At 40.0% G+C, this 23450-nt stretch overlaps 1 long non-coding RNA gene across 1 annotated transcript; it reads right to left on the bottom strand.

The window, feature by feature from the left end:
• Positions 1-6088: 6088 nt before the first annotated feature.
• On the bottom strand, positions 6089-10872 carry LOC137335476 (uncharacterized). The gene is made up of 3 exons (XR_010966429.1): positions 10742-10872; positions 8652-8814; positions 6089-6599 (listed from the first exon to the last, which is right to left on the bottom strand). It is a non-coding gene; the product is annotated as an uncharacterized lncRNA (long non-coding RNA).
• Between the last annotated feature and the right edge of the window lie 12578 nt (positions 10873-23450).

Here is a 23450-nt window from a genome sequence, read left to right on the forward strand (position 1 = left end):
ACATCTGGTTAATGATTAGTGGCAAAGCTCTGATCTAAATAAATCTTGATCAAGTTCAAATGTGTTCCTGACCCAGTGCTGGAATAACCATTAGTTTTAAAATAACTTTTCTTTATTCTGACATAGAGCAGGACAAGATTCCACTGTCCATATGGTACATAGGTTTTTACACTGGTGTCCCAGACCTTAGGGGTTGTAACGTAAGCAGATTTGTGTCTGTCATCAGATTTTTGATTTTTTTATGTATTTACCAACACATTATGTGTATACCAGTTAAACACTTTTATGCAATAATAGCACGGCTTTCCCTTTGGCTAGCTGTCAGTCATTTGGAAGGTGCGACAAGAGTGTGTTAATATTCGCAGTCGGTTCCCCCGCACAGGAAGGTTTGAAAACCACTGGTATAGTGTACAGGTAGGATATGTCTATACATAATTTGCGATTTTTAAAATAAGTTGTCTAGTATTTTTTAAAATCCTCTTAAGGTCAACATTTTCTTTGGAAAAATTGAGTAGATCTTAGCAGGTCTTTAGTTAACAACATAAAATTGGAATATGCTATTAATCCCACCCCATTTTGTTCTCTCCAAACACACTTTTCTCGTTACCAATGGAATCATTTGAAAAGTTGGAACGGGGGCAGCCTGGAGATCGCAGTGTGAGTTTTGAACAAAGAAAAACGCTGTGTGCGCCAAGTGGTGTAGATTGGAAATATGTTAAACTAATGTTTGTAACCACGTGGAGACTCCCAAAACAACAATAGTTGTTTTGCCTCCTCTCTATAGGAGCCGCCTTTGTTTTCAAGGAGATTGATTAAATGTGCCCTGAAGGGAACACATGCCATAAATAACATCCACCTACATAGCAGCAGCCCACTAATGTTGGAAACAGAATGTGCAGGCGTAGGAGAAATCCACAACAAACAAATGATTTTTTCCAAATTTTGACTTTATGTCCAATTATTTATTTATTTTTAATCGCATGAGCTGAATCACTTTACAACCTGCCCGATGTGATCAATGGACCGCCAAACTTCGTCTGCTCTTGGGAATCGCACAACTCCTCCCAGTTTCAGTGTGCTGATTTATCTTGCGAATAAACCGCTAGACTACTTTCTCCCTCCCTGGCTGCCAGAGAATTTCCCTCTGATTCCACTAAAGGACATTCAAAGTTGAGAAAGTTTGCTCAATTGGCGTTTTTCAAAAGGATATTTATCTTCGATGATGTTTACCAATACATTTAAAAACAACACCTTGTCTTTACTTAGCATTTCTAAGGTAGAAATAAACCCCTTAGAAATAAGCGTCTCACAAAGCCTTGAAGAAAACCAACACCCAGGCGAATTGTTTGGGGGGGGGGGGTGCGGGGCGTTGGCTAAAGGGTTTTAGGAAGGGTCTTAAAGAAAGAGAGGGAGATGGAGGGGCCAATATTTATCCCTCAACCTACATCGCATTGATGTTTGTGGGACTTTGCTGGCTGCTGCATTTCCTACATTGCAACAGTGACTACACTTCAAAAAGTACTTCATTGGCTGTAAAGTGCTTTTGGACTTCCTGGGGTCATGAAAGACGCTATAGAAATGCAAGTTCTTTTTCTTTAGGGAGGGAATTCCACAGTGGGGCCTAGGCAGCTGAAAGTACAGCCATCAGTGGTGGGGTGAAGGGGGGGTGGGGGTGGAGAGAACAAGATGCCAGAGTCAGAGGAACTGAGAGTTTCAGGGGGGGGTGGGGTAATTACAGGGCTCCAAAAGGTTACAGAGATGTGGAGGGGTGAGATCATAGAGGCACGTAAACACTAGGATGAGAATTTTAAAGTTGAGCCATTGGGGGCAGGTACCATCAGAATTGACAACATGGCGGACAAGAATGAGTGCAAACCCATTTCAATCTGTTTATTTTTATTTTTCCCCCTCTAATTTTCTTCTGAAGGCTGGAGTAGAATTTCATGAGTACAGACATCTCTGGTATCTTGCCCAGCTGCTACTCTTCATATGCCAGCTGAGACACTAAGGGAACAACATTCTTCCCGCCGTTAATTTGCTCCAGCAGAAGTCGGCTGGTACATGTTTGCAAAGCACCTGAATCTGGCTGAATTTCAGGGATCGCGATTGGTAGTGCACTAGATAGGAATGCAGCCTGTGAATGAGTGGTCACCCAGAGTGGAGAAGGGGACTTTACCATTGCTAAAGGCCTGCACCCATGTAAATCCCAGCGGGTCCTGGCTGCTGTCAGAAACAGCACCATGATGGCCTGCAGGCTCGCTGTTCTTTTTTTGCTAGCCTAAATAAATTTAAAATTTCCTTTACTACAGATCCTCTGACACTCACTTTCTCTGGGTGCTCCTCTTTTGTGGCAGACACTGGGTGAAACCCAGGAAAAGTACATTCAAGGTGTGATGACAGCACGCGCATGTCATTAACATAAAATATAAATACTGCCACCTGTTGCAGGTGAGGAAACAAAGAACTTGCATATAGGGTGCCTTTCATGACCTCAGGACGTCCCAAAGTGCTTTTCAGCCAGTGAAGTACTTTTAAAGTGCAGTGACTGTTGTAATGTAGGAAACGTGACAGCCACTTTGCACACAGCAAGGTCCCACAAACAGTGATGAGATAGGAACTTCCCATCCATGCCTGGGCGGCCCTACAAATGCCAGTCAAGTACAAAGGGGACCGGGCGACCCCGTGTTACAGGTCTCTGTTCCATTTTCCTCATCCTAAAGCCCCAGAAGCTGATGCACATGGGTGCAGGGATGAGGGATATCATCCTCCCAATGTCAGTACTTTATTTTATCGTTGGGGACATCACAGGCATGTTCAATCCTGTCTTCCACCGGCAGTAACACAAATGCACTTTTCAACACAAGTCACTTGCTTGGAATCGGGGACAGGAAGCTAGGCCGATTTTTTTCCCCCACTGCCTTACCCAGGAATGCTAAGGCCAATTGAAATGTACCTCCTGCCAACTAGCTAAGATCAAGTAAGTCAGCATAGACCAGGGGTTGGTTTATACGGGCCAGTTCCACACTGTGCAATGTATTTAGCATGTGTTTATTTTTAAAAGTGACAGGCGCAAAAATAGATTATTTTTTAAAGCAAAATGTTTGACTAGGTCTGGTTACAGTTAAATAATTAAAGAAATCATAAGTTATGAGTCAGTGTTTCTAACAATCATGGGAAGGGGAAGTGACTTGTAGTGGCAATGATTTGTTATCATTCAGACTTGTTCAGAAATTTTCACTGAACACAAGATTCTTTTTAACACAAAGTTGGGGAAATTAGGCAAGAAATTATGCTACATATGGTAAGTGTAGAAATTCATGGGATGTCACACTGCAGCAGGTCACTTGCTTTAGTCATGGGTGAACAGCAGACAGGGAACTAGCTAGGGGCTATGCACTGACGTGTGTACATGTCCAAAGACAACAAAGGATCCATACATCCTTACAATTCATCCTAATTGCTTTGCATAAATATATAAGTAGCTTGCTTGCCAACCTTCATATAAATTGGTTAGAAGTGCATATGGTGAAACGATTGCAAACATCAGCAGGCAGCTTATAGTAAAAATCACAGTAACTGTTTGATAGAAGACATGCAACATCACAGTGCATCTCTGACGTGCAAAATAATAAGTTAATCTGCGCGTTCTGACATTAGAAAATGACGGCGAAGATTTTCAACCTGCGTCCAAAATGGTTACAAAGTGAGCAGGTTATCCGCGACATCTGCCCAAAGTCTCGGTCGGGAGGCTTGAACCATTTTCAGGTTTGGGCCCCATTTGGATCCAACCAGTGAGCTGTAAACAGATTCTCCGCTGCAACTCACCAATTTTGGAAGGCCAAAAATCAGCCACCTTCTACAAGTAGTCGGCCAACAGGTCGAGCTTGTTGGGGAAGGGGGTGGGGTGGGCAGGGGACGGAGCCAATCCCAGAGGGGTGGGCACGAATGGGTCAGCAGTGGGCTGGAAGATTTTTGTCGGACCAGAAGGAGCATGGATGCTCAAAAACAAAACAACCATGTACCTTTTCCATAGGGGCCTGCAACGGTCCCTTTAAGGACTGCTGGTTAGGCCACTCACTACCTAGCACAAATGGACTAGCATGCACACCACATGCTCTGCCCATTTGTACATGGAAATTGCAATCGGGGTTCTTCAACTGGCATCGGACCCAGATTTGCATATTTAAAGAGCCTTCTGCTTGATTTGGGTGGGAATGCTGGGCACCCATTTGAAGACCTGCCTGAAAATTGGATCAGTAGTGTCAGAGATGCCCACCCAATCTTCAGTTGCATGTTTTTCAGATGAGAAATTGGTGGCCGGCAGTTAAAAATTGCCCCCGACATTGTACAGATTTCTCCTGGATGCACTTGTGTTATTCGCAAATTCACTAATAAAAATAAAACTATGTGCATGACAATAAAACCTTACACTCACTCAAAGTTAAGCGGCTTATATCACTTCCTCCTCACAACCATTACGTGTTTGACGGAGTTTAAATGAGGGCTCATACTGGTATCTAGTACGTATTCCCCACTGTTCCAAGCATGCCTTACCTTTGGAAGTTATTTTTAATACACTTTGCAAAAAGTACATGACCTATTCATTGTATTGGCTATTAGTTAGCATTGGTGCTAGGTGGTGGTAAGGAGTCCACAATCCATTGGTCCAACTGTTGAGCTCCAGAAAGCAAGGAATATAAGTTCAAAAATAGGACAAGGGTGTTAGGCAATTATAATAATATTAGTGGATCTCCCATGGTGTGCCTATGGGAAGTTAGAGCATATGCTGTTTATAATGCCAGGGAGCATTATACCATATAATGCACAATGTATTATTATATAATATTAGCAAATTTCCAAAGATGCTACTCATGGTAAGTCAGATGATGTGATATTTTATAAGGACATGAACACCAGTGCATGTAAAACACAACCTATTTTGTGTTCCTGTAGAACTCCTTTCTTGCTTTTATACTTTTTAATAAAACAGAGTGACCTGAATTTGAATGAAATACATAAAGTGAGAGAAAAAAAATGCAATGGTAAGATATCCTTTTGGTCTGCTAGATGTACCATTATTATAGTATGCTAGCAGATCTCCTGTGGCATTGCTCATGTGAGTCAGAGAATAGGATATAGTATGACATCTAAAGTATGATGTTTAAAGTAAGACAAGAAGTTACTGTGATGTTTGCAGGAAGTGCATCCCATATGCAAGACTTGTAATATGTTACTATTGGATCTCTATTGCACAAGGCAGGTCAGAGGACATGGTCTCTCCCACCTAGCTTTATCATCCTCCTGTTGCTGTTCATCTTACTCTTCTGCAACTCTCTATTTTGTTACTTTTCTCTTCTGCTTCTCTCTCACTAACTTCTTTTTTGCTTCAGTCTCTGTACCTGTTTTTCTCTGTCTTTTTCTTCTTTAGTTTCAGGTAGGAGATAGTGGGTGGTGTGAAAGGGAGCTGCCAAGGGCTGTAGTCTGCACCTCCCATTGGTGGGTACAGAGAAAAGACAGCTTGCTGCCCTAGGTGGCTCATGTGCCATACCCTCCACCCGTGCCCCTTGCTTCGCTACTCTCCTTCGACACTATTGCATTTATTGCCCCTTCTCTTTTGCACTATCCCATTTCCTTCCTGTTAGCCCCTCAATTTCATTGCTTCCAGAGGAAGGGAGAGCACACAAAAAATGAAGCAGGACTTTACAGTCGCAGGTGAGAGAGCGATGGCGTGAGGGCCGTGATAGGCCAGAAGCCTGAGTGGGAATGGGCCTGCGTCTCTAGCTGGGAAGCAGGCGGTAGCAGATAAATTTTAAATTAAATATAAAAATAAATAATAAAATGTACCTACCTGCAGTGTCACTTCGAACAACGGACCTGGGAGATGGACCTTGCAGGAACAGTAGCACCACCTAGCATTGGGAAGACTGAAAGGTCAGTTTAATGGTTAATTTAGTATGTAATACCCGGCATTAGCTCAGTTGTGACAAAGGCATGACAAATTTGTGACACAGGAATTAAACGAGATTGCAGGAAGTTCATATCAGATGAAAGACTTTTAATATAAAAAAATAATTTTTCTGTAGCGTTAGCAGGAAAAAATATCATTTTGGATTCTTTGGCCCGTGATCCAATTACAGCACCCAAATGAAAGAAAGACATGCATTTATATAGAACCTCATTATGTCTCACAGAAATATCTTAGTGCTTCTGATTACTTTGACGTGTAGCGGTGTTTTTATGCAGGCAAATGCAACAGTCATTTTGTGCACTGCAAGATCCCACGAACAGCCAGCGATGAATGATTGCTTAATCTGTTCTTGGTAGTATTGTTTGCGATAGGAATGTTAGCCAGGGCACCGGGTGATATTTTTGCTCTTCTTTGAGGAGTACCATGGGATCCTTAATGTCCACCTAAACGGGTGGACAAGGACTTGGTTCAACATCTTATCTGAAGGACAGGGTTACCGTTTTAGGTTTTTTTTCTTTGTCCTCTAGATAGCCTGGCTGTTACATTACTCGCATAAGTGAGTCTTAGTTCCTTATGGTCTTGAGATAATCTTCACTGGACCCGATATCTAGATTAGATTTGGATAGCAAACCTAGGATGACAAACAGAAAAGCTTTCTGTAAATTGCTCTAGCGACTGGATCTTTCCTGTGCCTCCATTGGCACTTTATCATGTCTTTGAAAAGTGTTACAGCATCATCAAATCAGACCTTGTTTCACCCATTAACTAATAAGTCAATTTATTAAATAAAAGAAGAGCAAGTGAATAACATAATACATAAATATTGAGTAGATATAGTAATCTGCTTCTTGAACAAATAGTTGCAATCTCTTTACTAAGCTACTAGTTTGAAAATAGCCTTAATACATGCAGTGTTCTTTTCTTGTAGTTTTTCTAAATGCAGGAGCTAAACCAGACTAACCTATGTCTAAAGATTCCAACTGACCTGACTCAACTTGGCATTAGCTTCCGAAAACAGTTGCTGGGGCTTTCTGGATTTGAATAACTATCAGCTATAGTCACAAGTAACTCTCAGTCTTACACATGACTAAGCAAATGACACATTTGTAAATGACACAGTGGGGGTAATTTTACCTTTTGGCGATGGGGTAAAACAGGAGATATCGGATCGGCCGCCCGTTATACACCTCTTCCGATTATCATTACGAAAACAAAAAACAGGAGAGATGCATAATGCGCAGGCAATCTAATATCGGCTGTTTTACGCTTTGCCAAAAGTTAAAATTACCTTCAGTATGTGTTTGTTTGAATGTAGCTTGGGCCTTCCCTCCAGCTTTGGAGACAGCCAAAAAATACAACTTTTACAATGATTTTTACAATCATTACAATAACACCATGATGTAGGAAAACGTCCCAAGGCACTTCACAGGAGTTATCAGACAAAAATTGACACCAAGCCAAAGAAAGAAATATTAGGGTATTAGGACAGGTCACTAAAAACTTAAAGGAGGAGAGAGCGGCGGAGAGGTTTAGGGAGGGAATTTCAGAGCTCAGGGCCTAGATCACTGAAGCCACGGGCACCAATAGTGGGGAGATGGAAATCGGGGATGCACAAGAGGCTAGAGTTGGAGGAACACAGAGTTCTTGGAGGATTGTAGGGCTGTGGGAGATTAGAGAGATAGAGAGGAGGCAAGGCCATGAAGGGATTTGAACACGCAGATGAGAGATACAAAATTGAGGCATTGGTGAACTGGTAGCCAATGTAGGTCAGTAAGCACAGGGATGATGGGTGAGTGGGATTTGGTGCGGGTTAGGATACGGGCAGCAGAGTTTCGGATGAGCTTAAGTTTATGGAAGGTGGAAGACCGGAGGCTTGCCAAGAGAGCATTGAAATAGTTGATTCTAGAAGTAACAATGAGGGTGTCAGCAGTAGATAGACTGAGGCAGGGTGGAGACGGACAATATTACAGAAGTGGAAGTAGGCGATCTCTGTGATGGAGAAGATAAGTGGTCGGAAGTTCAGCTCAGGAACAAATAGGGTACCAAGGATGCAAACAGTCTGGTTCAGACTGTGACAGTGGCCAGTGAGGGGGATAGAATTGGTGGCGAAGGAATGGAGATTGTGACAGGGATCAAAGACAATGGGCTCACAGGACTCTTTGGGAGCTCACCTGTTGAAATAGGCCTCTGAAAAGGAGAATGTAAGTTTTTGATTTTGTTTTGTTTCTTTTCATGTTTTTATGTATACTGGGTTGCAATTTGCATTAGGTCATTTTGCCTCCAGTTTCACATTTTTTTTCCTGCTAATACTTTTCTTCATTATTCTTGTGTTTTTGTTTGCTTAAATGCGCAGCTAACAATGAGATGGGGATGGATATTCCTTACGGAATTCTGAATGTGCTGTGTAATTGAAATAAGGAAGATGATTCATGAGAGTCCAATAAATGCAGGTGCAATGACACTGTGATGTTTGGCCACCAGCAGCACTTCCCCAGGATATGCATCTGGACATAATAAAAGTGTCATGTCTTCCTCATTTCCACTTCACAAGGCAGACTACTACAGAGTTGTGCCATCTGTTGCCCAGTAATGCTACCACATCCTTCTAAGACACCTCAGGAAATATCTACCACATCAGTGCATCATCTGCAGTGCACGCATGTATCAGGGAAGTGACACTCACTATGTTTGTAAGGGGCAACACCTCCATCAGTTTTCCTGTAGAAAGAGGCATCAGTTGGACAGGATGCACAGCTTTCAGCACTGTTAGGGTTCCCTCGAGTATAAAAAGTCACACCTGCTGTTCATGTGAGCAATGGGGCTTTTCATTTAAGCAGATGGCCTTCCTGAAGAGAAAAGATTTGCACTCAATTAATATTCGGGTGGTATCAGATCACTGGGCATCATCATGCATGTCAGTGGCCATTGTCTAAGCAGGAGCTACAGTGCCTTCATTGTAAAGCAGGTTCACCATGCCCGCATTATTTGACCAAGAAGAAACATTGGGTGGATGACTCTGAAACGAACAGAGCTGTCCTCTACATCCATAGCTGCCGACCCCATTGATAGCTGTCTAACAGCAGAGGAGTGCCTCCACCTGGATGCACGGCATGCATTTGCTGATCATTGGCTACCACCTCCACCTCTTCAAAATGTACTGTGTGGTTTAGACAATGAGAAAATGCATCTGCAAAGGGGCAATGGTTGTGCTCGGTGTTTCAAATGGCACCTCCCAGAGAGGGTGGGAGTTCACGACTTTGGCTTGTTTCATGGTTGATGGTCCCCACAATAAATATGAGCAAAATCTACTGGAAATAACTACTGAATTAAATACATTTTACCAACAATAATTCTGATTTTAGCATTTCATTAAACAAGCCTTCGAAGAAGAAAACATGTTGTATAGATTTCTTTAAAAAAAATTTCTATTGAAATCAAATGTAAGATATTCTCTTGATGAAGTGGGCTGAATCCAGCACAACACTGGGGAAAGGCATAAATTCAATGGGGGGAGGGGAAGGAGCTACACAACCTCAAGGAATGGGATGGGAGAGAGGTAGCACAACATTGGGAAATTGAGTGGGAGAGGACACTTTGAAGATCTGACACGTGAGCCACACTTTCACACCTTTCAAAGATATAAAGCAATGGACTTGCACTACATGCAAGACTTTTAATTACAGAGATAGTAGGCCCCTAATCCCCTTACACTTCTGCTGAAGACCACAAAATGAATGATCTTTTTGCCTGCAATGAATCATGCCACAGAAATACTTTAGTGAAACAACAGAATAGCCTTTTTCCATCTTCTCAATGTTATTTTGGTTTTTTTTTAAGTGATCATTAACATTCTTTTCAAGTATATGTGGAAGAGACAATCTTATAACAGGGGCTCTAAATAGGTCACTGGCTATTTTTTCTCTGTGTAATTTTTTAGTTCTTGATTAGGTTTCACACTTAGACTTGATTCTTTGTATATAACAGGAAGTTGAGGGTTAAGGTGCAAAAATAAAGATTGCACAAAAGCTTAAAGGATAGAGTCACAATGTGTATAGCTAAAATTAAGAGCCAAAATAGTACAAATAGCTGTCAAAGCAAAAGATAAAATTGAGCAATAGCTATAGGACAGGAACTTCAACTTGGCTATTACTTTTATGCATGAGATACAGAATATTAGCAGATTGGAAAGGTCATGAGGAGAGTTATGCCGGGCCAACCTAACTGGAAGATGCAGAGTTTTAACTGAGAAAGACTCTTGTGCAACATGTAAGGATTATCACGAACAGCTTCTATGACTTGTGAAGGGATACGAGTCCAGTGGGTAAAAGGGTTATTGGGCCAGGTACTCGCAGTGTACACCTGTGGCAAGTAGCTGCAGTCTGTAAAAAGGTTATGAAGGCAGATTTAATCTTAGTCTGTCGACAGGAAGAGTTTTCAATCCAGGTATGGCTGGATACCATATGCTGTCATTCTGCAGAAACTAATTCCTTTCCTAAGTAAAAGCTGATTTAATAGTTTTAATTTCTTTTTAATGAAATTGAATAGAACTTTAAGTAAGCCAATTGATTAAAAATGTACATTTTGTGTGGTTCAAACTTTTTCTTAAGTGATTTATTGAAGTACACAATTCAATTAAAGACTTTTGGTTTTTGTAGTCGACTGCCTGTTATACCCTTCCAATATTTGAGAATGCAACAAAAATAGATACATTAAAAAAATAGTAAATAAATAAGATCATTTTAGCAAATTGTCTATTGTAACTGTAATGATCACCTTCAGATAAAATGATTGATGAGATCCTTAAACATGCTCCTAATAAATATAGTCCATTCCTTTTAGCCAAATGTATTCACTTAAGAAGAATTCACATTGAAATGCTGTCAAGGATTTTCCATTGTATAATTTCATTTTACTGTAATGAAAAATATTTTTCAACATTAAATAATGTTATTTAGAGTTTGCTCTAAGGCTAAGTATTTAATAAAAGAAATCGAGCAACATATTCTACAGAAGGTGACTGTGGTAGTTGGGAGGCAGACGTAAAAATAAACAGAATTGGGACCAAAATTATTTAACTTAATCAAATTCAACAGCTAAAATAATTCAGTTAACAGAAGTGAATGCTTTGGATAGGGATAGGAAAGGTTTGGGATTAATAGTCTCTTCACTTATCACGTGGATTTACATTGAATTGACTGTTGTATATTTACTTACTTAAAATAACTCACCTTTCCATCACCTCTGTATTACTTAATTCGTGTCATGTATTCTTTTTTAAAATAGGAGTTGTTCTAATCATTGTGCCCTGGGCACACAGGGACCATCTATCTGTGTTTTCTAATTAAATCAGAAAAGTAAACATAATCTGCTTAGCAACATCAGCTCCATACTGTCCGTTCACTGACAAAACCTTCCGCAATTCTTTTTTCTTTTATTTGAAGCATCCCTTTCAAAATAAACAGTGTTGTGGAATAATCAGGTTATTTAATGTGCAGAGTTCTATGACTGGTTTCCTGTCGGGCTAAATATACTATTGATTTAGCAAATTTTGGTCCATCAGATTACGCATTCAACTAAAAATAAATTTACAAATCCAAGCAGATATTATTTGGATGGTGGGCAGGAGTTACCATTGAAATAGACTTGTGGTGCTTTCCAAGTTTTAAGGCACCAGGCTGTGGCAGTTGCATTGGATCCTGGCCAAGGGAGCAGGTACCAGTACAAACACACAAAACACTAGGAGGTTTACAACCATTTTGGGTCTTTTGATGCATTCTTACTGTGGCAGTAAATGTCATTGTGGCTTTTTTTTTGCTTGGTTTAATAAAAGTAATTTCAAGAATATTACACTTTTTGCACCTTGTCCATGGGCTATCAGCAGCTGCTTTTACAGGTTATGCAATTTCCCACAATTACAAACATTGACTTCTGTAAATTGCCCTTGAACTCCTCCATCTACAATGAGCATGGGGACGTTGTGAATGGACCACTTGCCCACTTGTCATTATTTCTTCATTCACACAGGTGCTACTTCTGCAAAATTGTGAAAATTAATCACACTAAAAACAAAAAAACTACTTACCTTTGTAGAATAAGATATTTAAATACATACAAATATATATATATATATATATATCATACTTCTGGTACCTTGCACTGTTGCATTCAGCCTTAGCTGGATACGGTCAAATGCTAAGCACCCACACACTAAACATGAAGAAATATTTCACTATTGCAAAAATGAGTCATACCCATCAAAGTACAAGCACACTTCTTTACCTAATGCCTGCTATAAAAATAAACTACACATTAAAACTCAGCACTCTAAACTTGTAAATCTACACAGTAGGCTACTACAAATTAAAAGGAATTAGCAGCTGAGGTCGTTTAGGATTCTAATTTTTTTCTTTAATCTTTGCACTTTGCCAAACTTAGAATATGTTACAATTTCATCTAAGTCATATTTTCTAAATTACTTTAACTACTTCTAGTGAGACAGGTTATAAAATCTTTAAAGTCACAACAAAAGCAGAAGTCCTTGTGTACAATTCTAGCGAGTGATTCCTCTGCAGCCCCATTGCACAAATGTCCCCATAAATTCAAACATCCTAATTTGACATTTCTTGTATATATGTAATATGTAAATATCAGAGTTTACCTAAACTGTTTTTATGCAGAGCTTTCCCTCAGGAAATTAAATGGATTGGTTAGATTCCATGAGGGAACAAAGTGTACGTGTTATAAAACTTTGATAAGATGCAAGTAACCTTGTTTGTTCTTCGCTCTCCAAAATCAAAGTCAATAAATAGTATTACAATTATATCTGAGAATGTATTTTTCAGTATCAGTAAGATGGGTGAAATTTTTTACATATGATGTTTTGTGTCAGTAAATTTGCTGGATTACAATGATAGTGAAGGAGAAATTTTGTTTTGATCCAAGTATGAAACAAGCTGTCACTCATGAAATGAGGACAAAAACCTGGAGATGGGGAAAAGTTTTACAAATTAAGAGATTTCTAAAAATTAATGAAACACTTTAATGTACGGAGCTCCTATCTCAGTAGCCTAACTTTGAATGCTAATTTCAATTAACATTTGCACTTGGCCTTCCTTGATGGTTTCATCACTTTAAGACCTCATTTGTAATCATAAGCAGGAGACAAAATCCTTCCCTTAAAACAAAATCAGCCAATGTTCCACATGTGCCTTTAATAATAACCACAATGATGATGACAACAACAACTTTACCTTTGATGCTGATGATTGGGAGGATAATATAGATGTAGGGTTAAATTGGGTGAGGAAATTGAATATTTTGAAAGCAATTCCTTTCACATAATGGCCTCATACTTCATTTAGGGTGCCATCAATTCATGAAAATATCTGCTAGTGTGAAAGTTGTTCATTAAATCTTATCTTTTTGCTAATTGAGGACTTTGTGGTATTTTCTTATTTTTTGCACTCCATATCATTACTACTTTTTTTTTCTTCAAATCAGAAGCTGGTCAGAGAAATGCGACTGCTATGAATTCGGGTTTGCTATAGGTACCTTCACAGCTTCAGTGGCATCAGTCATCTCCATTAGCAGTCTCAGCACCTTGCTCTTATGGCAGGTGACTCACACTGCACTGTGTCACTTTGTACAATAGCAGGACCCAGGGCATAACAACAAAACCCACTTGGGATCTGGATTGGAACACTGTATCTTTCGAACATGTACTTCTTCAATATCTCCAGCGGTGGACCAAGTTAGCATTAGATGAGATGATGAGAATCATATAGCATTTTTAATTCACAGTAAGGTGAATGTACAGAGTACCAGATATGATCAGATTTGCTATGTTCAATCATTAAAACTTACCTTTGAATTATCATATGAAAATAATGAAAATGCAATGCTACCTTACTTCAGTGGGTTGTCTTACTTTACATAATCAGAATAACTCCATTGAATTCTGTTCTACAGTCAAGGGCAGAACCTCCTCTCTCTGCAGTCTTGTGCTTCCTCACCCTTTATGTTGTTTAACTGCCTGTGCACAAACACAGTGGTGTAAAATGCACTACTCAAAGACTTTGATATTTGTTCACTATATATGAAAAGCTTCATTATAACATGCCAATACCAATCTTGTGTGTGTTGCTTTCTATAATTGTTACAACCACACCTCATCAATATGAATAAAATTAGGTGGTAAAGAATTGTTAAGCTTTCTGTGGTATTAAATTTCATCCTACTTTAACAGCAGCAGTGTAGAACAAATCATTGAGACGTTAACACTGACACATTAACCATTAACAACGGACATACAGACTGCATGTCTTTTGGTCAGTGGAAATCTATTATATTCTTATGCAGCAGACTAAGAGGTTAGACTCTGTCAATTGCACACAAGGCCAAGGTGTAGGCCTCACTGTACAGTTTGTTATTACCCATAACTCAGTCCTGAGGTGGTGAAAGGCGCTATATAAATGCATGTCTTTTTTTTAAACCCAGCTTGCTGTATGTTTTGTCAGGCAGGTCTGAGTTATGTATTTGTCTTGACCTATTGTCTAGTTTACTTGAAGAACCAACTTCTTGCTTCAAAATATGGTGCAATATTTTGTAATAATTCAAATTGTGAGTCAGCTTATTAAAAAACAAAATCTGGTAAACCTTTCAGTCTGTTAAACTGATTAGATGCAAACCTCGAGACCAGAGGACATGGTAGTATATCCAAAATACACATCTGGAACATACAGGAGCATGCACCACTTCCCTGAAAGAATGCTTAATGTCAACAGGACTTTGAGGTATGTTGTGATCAAACCCTTTGGAGAATCAGGAAAAGTAATAAAAAGTAGCCCACAAACTCTGTCTACAGCTGCTGGGTTACTGGGGAACTGGAATCAGGTGTTGTGTGTTTTACCACATGGCTGCTTGCAAAACAAGAAGAAACATACTGTGCTCAGACAGGCTGCCACATCCAAGAGCCATGAGCCAATCTCCCTTGCTGTCAAGACCCTAAAGGCCCAATGTGCATCGCATTTCTGTTGTTTCTGCCAACGGTTTCTTATATCGAGAAAGGCTTCCCTATCGAAAAGTTCCACTCACCCAGTGACCAGGTTATGACCATTAACTCTTTTCTCAGCTGAAGATGTCAGGGATTATCGTTATTTTCAATGTGAAATTACCTTTGCCTTTGGACGTAACAAGGGATGCAGTGCTGCTGATGGTAACTCAGAGAATGAGCGGTTTTATAAGGACAGGACATTATACCATGTAACGTACATGCATTATTCTGCTGTCGATGTAAAGTTGCATTTCGCCTGGCCTGCCCCCTTTAAAAACCACAAAATCCAATTGCTGTAAATAGGCACATCCTGAGCTTAATTGCCACCTAATCACTGGCTTTTTTGTTCTTGGGTACTTTTTATTAAGAATGTTTAGATGTGATTAGTTGGTCTTGTGTATCGGCACTAACAGGTATGATGTCTGATGTACTTGTGTACCTAAGTGTGATGGAGGCATCTCAAATCCTTTATACACATAGATGAAGACAGTTAAACAAGAACTAATTAAGGCCTATTAAATTCTCTCCTCCCATGTTAATAACACTTCACTTTTCTTTCCTGGTATAGCTCCTGACAACTGCACAACATCAATGTCACGTGTTACATTTTGTAATATCTCAGTGAGGGTGAGGGTTGACATATTCTGTCTTGCCAAATGGGAATTGTACCACCTACCAGCTGAACACTAGCCTGTACTGGTAGTGATGGTCATTAATCCAATAACCCCATCCCCACTGATATCCCTGACATTTGGCAGTCTGTGTGGCAGTGGGAAACCCAATGGGGGGAAATAAAGAGGATGTTTTAATTAAATAAAAATCACTTCTACAAGATCATAATTATACTGCTTGGGAGAATTCACATGTGATATGTAAAATATTGTATTGTGTTACAGAATTATATAATTGTTTCTGATTTATATTCCTCTTGCTCCATCTGGAATAGAGAAACATTATTAAACATCACAGAAGATTTTATTTGCACAACTTTTATCAGCACTAACAACCTATTCAAACATACTGTATTTTGTGGCAAAGCATGAAATTAATCACTTCTATCAATTTAAAATATATTGCTGCTGCTCTTTCACACCACCGATATTATGTCTGAACCCCAGGGAGGGTTGGGTACAGACTGCACCAGAGCTTACTGGGCCATTTCAGCACCGTCTTCCCCAACAACTGGAAGTAAAGAACCCCAAAAGTTATGGAGGACTGCATCTTGTTCATTTAAACACACAATTAAAATGCCAGCAAAATACCTCTGCTACCCAGCCAGGCTGCCATTAGTTAAAATATTTGACATAAAATATTGGTAGTGTACCAAAAGAGATTTAAGTCTCCACTCTCTGTAGTGACACAGCAGACAATTTGCCATCAATAACTGCAAATTGCTATTTTGTTAATACTATTCAGTGACACTGGTAAAGAAAATTCTGCCCTATGAAAGGGTATTTATTTGCTTTTCAATATTCTCATTGTTGTAATGCTTGCTGTGGTGCCTCTTAGAAGGGAGGGGCCATTGGTGGCCTATGGTATCCCCCTGGTGCCCCCTCCTCAAAAAAAATGAAAGCACCACCCCCATATCTTTCCAATTTTCCACATTTGACCTTTCCTCTTCAGGTAACTGGTTCTACTGGGAATAGAATTGTCGGCAGGACAAGGTTATGAAGTTCACAACCATTATACAGCTCCCCAGTGACAACAATCGGTAGGATAATTAAGTTACTGAAGCTTAATAGATATTGGAATACAAATTGGTTAAGCGGCTTTCCAACTTTATTTGACATATAAAACTGATAAGTATTGTGAAATTTCTGGATCTTTTCCCAACATTTAGATTCCACCTCCAACTAAGTATTCTACTTTGCTGGCTTCCCAGGGCTCTGTGCCAGCTGCAAGCAAGAGAATGAATGAGTCACCTGCAGATAAGCCTCCGCCCATATCTCTCGGAACCAGTCACTAGGTGGGGCACCAGAGTGGCCCAGGAATGACTCTCTCTCCATCTATTCTTTCCTCCCACTTGTACAGGAACATGGCTAAAATTAGGAATTCGGCAAAGTGGGAGAAACAAACTTCTGACCCATCATTAGTGCATCAAAACTTGCAAGTGCTATAACATGCTGCACCTAACAAGCCAGGGTAATACAATTGTCACAGCAGCGAAATTATCAATAATATCTAAATGTGTGAAATATCAGTTGTAACATTTACTGCTTCAGAATCCCTGCCTCCACTAACATTTCATTTCACCTACTTACATTAAATGACCTTCAGCAGTCCAGATCTGCTGCTAAATGCAACTCTTTGTGCTGTGGAGCAGTCCATTTCAGGGAGAAAGAGGGAAGAAGTGAAGAGGAAGGATAAACTGACTTGACCAGGCGTGCCTCACAGAAATACACCATATTAGGTTAACATAAACAATAGTCATGCCCAGATTGACTGAGGGAGGAAATGAGGTGAATATTATCAGAAAGGGAGGGCAGGGGAAACCATTTGCTGCTTGTTGTTAAATCTAGGATCATAAATGATCAGTGATGGGAGTTAATGCTTTTGGACAATCCAGCTCACAAGTGATTTAGAGACGGTATTTAATAAAAAGAATATGTAATGTTTGATCATCTAGGCTGTGTCCTACACAATGATGTGTACTGTTTGTTTTTGTAAATTGTTCAAATAATTTAATTTATGATGTAATTTTTTTTAAGCTGGTAACGTAGGAACAGAATGGTTAACATCACAAAGTAACAAGAATAATGCTCCAATCTGCAAAATGCTAAAAATTACCCTGATGCAAAATGAATTCCAATTTGTGACGAAATGCTGCAACCACTTTCACGTTCAGCACGGTTATGTTGCTGGCATTGTCCTTAAACAGTGAGTTGCCTCTAAAAACAGTTGAGCAGGTCAATAAATTAAATTGATATCAATGTTCATCTGGGATTAAAACAGTAAATTGGACATAGCTTTCTGACACAGGACAATATTAGGAGTCGCCCATCTTTTAGCACCATCTACTGGGCAATAGTGTAATAAATTTACAAAGTGCAGATGAGGGAAGCCATTTGGCCCATCTTGCTCATTCTTGTATATACAATTACAATCCCCCATCACAGCATACAACTGCCTCTAGTGACTTCAGAGTTTTTGCCTCCGCTATTCTACCTGGAAGATCATTCCATGCATTGATCACTGTTTGTGTGAAGAAGTGCTTTCTCTCCGTAGTTCTTAATTTGCCTTGTACCAGTTTGTACTTATGTCCCCTTGTCTTTGAATTGTGGATTAACTTCCACTTTGTTTCTTTCATACGTATAAAAGGTGCCTGCTCTTTTTTTTATATAAAGGCCAAGTTTTTCTAAGTTTCTCATAACTCAATTCTCGGACATGAAGGACCAACCTCATTGCCCCTCTCTGCATAACTTCAAGGGCTTTGATAGTTTCCTTGTGACTCGGTGACCACAATTAAATGCAGTGTACAAGGTGTGACCTGACCAGAACTAGAATGGAAGATATCTAGTGTTGTTGCTCAATCAGGTATGAAAGGAACCAGGAGAAAGCAGTGCCACAAAGGAGAATCATTGGAGAAGGATAGAATGATCAACTGTGTCAAGCCAAGAGGGATGAGAAGTGACAGTGAGCTGCAGTCACAGTCACAGAGCTTGGTAGCAAGATGAAAGGGGCTGTTATAATTTCTACACTAAATATTCTCGTGTTTGGTATTGTCTATCATTCTCGTAAGCAGACATCACGTCCCCTATGATCTGGAGTGTATATTTTCTGCCCCATATCTAATACAATGATAGCGTGATCTAGGGATCATGACAATCATAACAATAGACCCCTTGTTGTGTGGCCTGGAGATTAAGATCTCACACATGCTGCCGTGTGCACTCCCATCTTTTCGGAAGGTGGACCGAAAAGCAATCAAGTGCAATGAGGATGATTGTGAACCAACAAAATGGTTTATTTGATATGAAATTTATGAATTAACAGAATACAGTTTTCCAGTTAGGTGTATTTATTTCCTATCGTTCCACCTACCATGTGACATAAGATTGAGAGGCTGCCCATGCACGTGTGTGGGGAGGGTCATTGTGGAGGGCAAGGTTGTGGTAAGCAAGGAAGTCACTGGAAGTAAAGGAGGGTGATTTAACACAGAGGTCAAAATCACTGAGGGCAAGGATTCACTCAATGTAAAGACTGAAGACAGGCATGCATATTTGAGTGAGAAAAATACCCGGTGCTTGGAAGACAATAGTTGAGTAAGATGTTGAATGATGGTGGCAAAGGGTGAGGCATTCAAAAATAGAGAAAGCTCCAGAAGATTAGGGATTGGGCCAAAGTGGTATTTGGAAATGATAGCTATGCCACCACTGTGCGGTGGAAAGAAGAACTGGGGTGACCACAACGAGGGGACAAAAATCATCAGCACTGAGCTAAGTCCCAGTAATATCTAAAATATCAATGCATTCCTCTGCAATGACAATGTGGTTGATAAGAGGCTTAATACCAAGGAAATAAACATTTTGAAGGGCAGTGTACCAGAAGGTGACAGAAAGGGTGGAGTGGGCATCAGAGGGAAGGGGGTTGAAGAAGATTGCCTCAAATGAGTGGGGCAGACAGAGAAAACACTGGGAGAGGAGAATAAAATGGTTGCTGTGGTAAAAACCAGTGATGCCCAAGCTGAAACAAAGAGAAGATGTGAGCCTATCATCGAGAAGGGACAGCAGCCTGGGGTGGCAAAGGGAGAGAAGAAATGACAGATAGGGCCAAGGTGAGTGTTGGGGAGAAAGAGAGGTGGGGAAAAGATAGGATGTGGCAGAGAAAATCAGGGTGAGACATGGAGGAAAGTAAGGAGGTGGAGGAGCTTGGGTCGAGGACGTCAGTCATTTTACATGTTCAGGAGAAAACATACAAGTTATAACATAATAGAAAATAATGAAAAGGAAGCAAAAACAATGATTAACAATGAGGGGAACTGGGTATAAAGAGACAGAATGGATGGGATGGGATGGGATGTAGTGGTCAAGAGGAAGGAAAAATTCTAGCTTCAAACGTGCCAGGAAATGCAAGGCAATAAAGCCTTTTGAGAGTGATTAAGAGATGGATCTTGGATCAAAGTCCTGAGGGTATCATGTCAGCTGATCCTCCAAGCCACTGAAGTTTACCACGTACAAATACATTGTAAACAAATGTATTCGTTCAAATCTAACTCGTGCATTTAATTCATTTTTACCCCCAGAGTCTTCCTGTACATCACCAGGATATAATGCAAATGCAGGCAAAACAGTGAAGTGCATCCAATTTCTCCCCTTCTTTCTTGAAGGTACTGGCAGATCTCCTGTACCTCACCCAAGTAGCCATATTTCACCTGCGAGCTTAGACAATGTGTCAACAGACTATTCCACCACAGAAACATCACCGCCAAATCCGAACTTGTCCTCGGCTGAAATCCACACTATTCAGCAATTATCACTAGATAGAGATCAGTAGTGGGAGCTCAAGTTGATTTTTTTTCCACCTCTCTAATCCAGGTACACTGAGGCCAATAGTTCTGAGATCAGCTAACTCAGCATGGACCTGGGATTGACGTTGGAACCATCCTGGCCTATGGGTCAGTGCCATACAGTACTCACCAGTGAGCAGGCTTGTAATAAACGTGAAGTAAGTTAATGCAGATTCAAAGTTACTCCACTGCTTTCTAATTAGGATTTTAAGAAGGACTGTACCCTAACAAGAGTTGGCATCCTCAGGAAAGAAAGGGAAGAAAATCGGATCAGAAAGGATTTTAGAGAAGTTATGGTTCTCTCTTACTCTGGAAGCTCTCAGGTAACTTTTACCACTTTTAAGCATCTTCATTAGTTTACCATGGTTAACACCTTGGGAGATTCAGCAGTAATATAATAAAAACAGTATATGTGCACACATTTCCTGTCTGTCATGCCATATTTCCTGCATCATAATTCTCGTGTCACAATTGATTATAGACAAATTTATTCAATGGTTTCTTGTAGCCAATTGGATCATATGTATTTTTCCCAATAATATTTTAAGTCAAATAGAAGCCAATCATTTAATATTATACTAAAATTCCTCAACCAACATAAAATACCTGATTAACACAAGAGACAGAAGTTTATGACTTAGTAACCTTATTAATCACAATTAAAAGAAAGGCAGATATTTAATCCTGTTTTCCTTCTGGCAGTTTGAAGAACAATCAAGCACGAATTGAACTCATCCTGTGCAGTTTTATCACCAATTAAGCTGATGAGCCAAAGGCTCTATATACTTAACAATAAATAAACTGTAACTGACCAGAGGTTCACTTTACTTGACAATTAGATTTTGTAGTCTTAAAAGTACACAGATCCACCTTAGCAGAAGAATAATACATTGTGCATTAAGTGGTAAACACGCCTTTCCTTTTCAAGCAAGATATCATCTGACTTATCATTAGCAATACCACAGGGCATCCATGAATAATATAATAAAATGGTGCGTGTAATTTTCTTTGTGCGACTTCACATTTCTTGTGTCACATTTCTCTGTCACACTTAACGATAAGCAAATTCATTTCTACATAGGAACACAAGAATTGCTAGACGAGAAAAGACCAACGTCCATTTAGTTCGCCTTCTACCATTCTGGTAGTCACATGATACATTGACAATGGAGTTGTTGACTAATCATAACAATCGATTCTCCATCAATTAGTCTACAAGAGACCAAGAAAGTCTACATGGATTTTAGCAAGGCATATAGTCTACATGGATTTTAGCAAAGCTTTTGAGAAAGTCTCACATGGCAGACTGGTCAGAAAAGTAAAAGCCCATGGGATCCAAGGGAAAACAGCAAGTTGGATCCAAAATTGGCTCAGTGGCAGGAAGCAAAGGGTAATGTTGATGGGTGTTTTTGTGATTGGAAGGCTGATTCCAGTGGGGTTCCACAGGGTTCAGTACTAGGTCCCTTGCTTTTTGTGGTATATATTAATGATTTGGACCTAAATGTAAGGGGCATGATTAAGAAGTTTGCAGATAATACAAAAATTAGCCATGTGGATTGATAGTGAGGACGAAAGCTGTAGTCTGCAGGAAGATATCAATGGACTAGTTAGGTGGGCAGAAGAGTGGCAAATGGAATTCAATCTGGAGAAGTGTGAGATAATGCATTTGGGGAGGGCAAACAAGACAAGGGAATATACAATAAATGAGAGGATACTGAGAGAGGTGGAGAGGAACAGAGGGACCTTGGAGTGCATATCCACAGATCCCTGAAGGTGACAGAACAGGAAGATAAGTTGGTTAAAAAGGCATATGGAATACTTTCCATTATAGTCTATGCCTCGGCTAATAAGAGCAGGGAGGTTATGCTAGAACTGTATAAACACTAGTTAGACCACAGCTTGAGTACTGCATACAGTTCTGGTCACCACATTACAGAAGAGATGCGATTGCACTAGAGGGTACAGAGGAGATTTACGAGGATGTTGCCAGGAGAATTTTAGCTATGAGGAAAGATTGGATAGGCTGGGATTGTTTTCATTGGAACAGAGGAGTCTGAGGGTTGATTTAATTGAGGTGTATAAAATTATGAGGGGGCCTAGATAGAGTGGATAGAAAGGACCTAGTTCCCTTAGCAGAGGGGTCAGGGAGCATAGATTTAAAGTAATTGGTCGAAGGATTAGAGGGGAGCTGAGGAGAAATGTTTTCACCCAGAGGTTGATAGGGGTCTGGAACTCTGCCTGAAAGGGTGGTAGAGGCAGAAACCCTCAACTCATTTGTAAAGTACTTGGATGCACACTTGAAGTGCCGTAACCTACAGGGCCATGGACCAAGTGCTGGAAAGTGGGATTAAGCTGGAAAGCTCCTTTTTGGCTGGCACGGACACGATGGGCCAAATGGCCTCCTTCTGTGCCGTAGCTTTCTATGATTCTATGATGAAATGACACAAGGAAAACCTCAGTGGTGCAGAGCTTTGGAAACCATAGGTCCAAAGTCACCATTTTCCTCCCAAGCATGCTACACTTACCACGTCATGTCTCAAATTACTCATATATTGTATCCCAAAAATGTTACTTTCTGAAAGAATTCTATCCAATTTTCATTTGAATAAATCAATACTAACTGCTTCCACCATCTCCCTAAGGAGTCTGTTCCATAGATTTGTTTACTGAAATATTGTTTTTGCAGATTAGTTTTGAATTTACCCCCCTTCAATTGCAGGCTGTGTCCACTAGTTCTGCTGTTCTGGACAAAGTGAAACAGCTTGTCATGGTCTACATTATCTAATCCCTTTAAAATCCTAAAAATAGCAATCATATCACCTTTCAACCTTCTCTTTTCCAGTAAGAACATGCCCAATTTGCATAAACACTCCTCATAATCCAATCCCTCCATCCTCTCAATCATTCTGGTTGCTCTCTTCTGC

The sequence above is a fragment of the Heptranchias perlo genome, chromosome 19 (assembly GCF_035084215.1).
Source record: "Heptranchias perlo isolate sHepPer1 chromosome 19, sHepPer1.hap1, whole genome shotgun sequence".
Taxonomy (NCBI): domain Eukaryota; kingdom Metazoa; phylum Chordata; class Chondrichthyes; order Hexanchiformes; family Hexanchidae; genus Heptranchias; species Heptranchias perlo.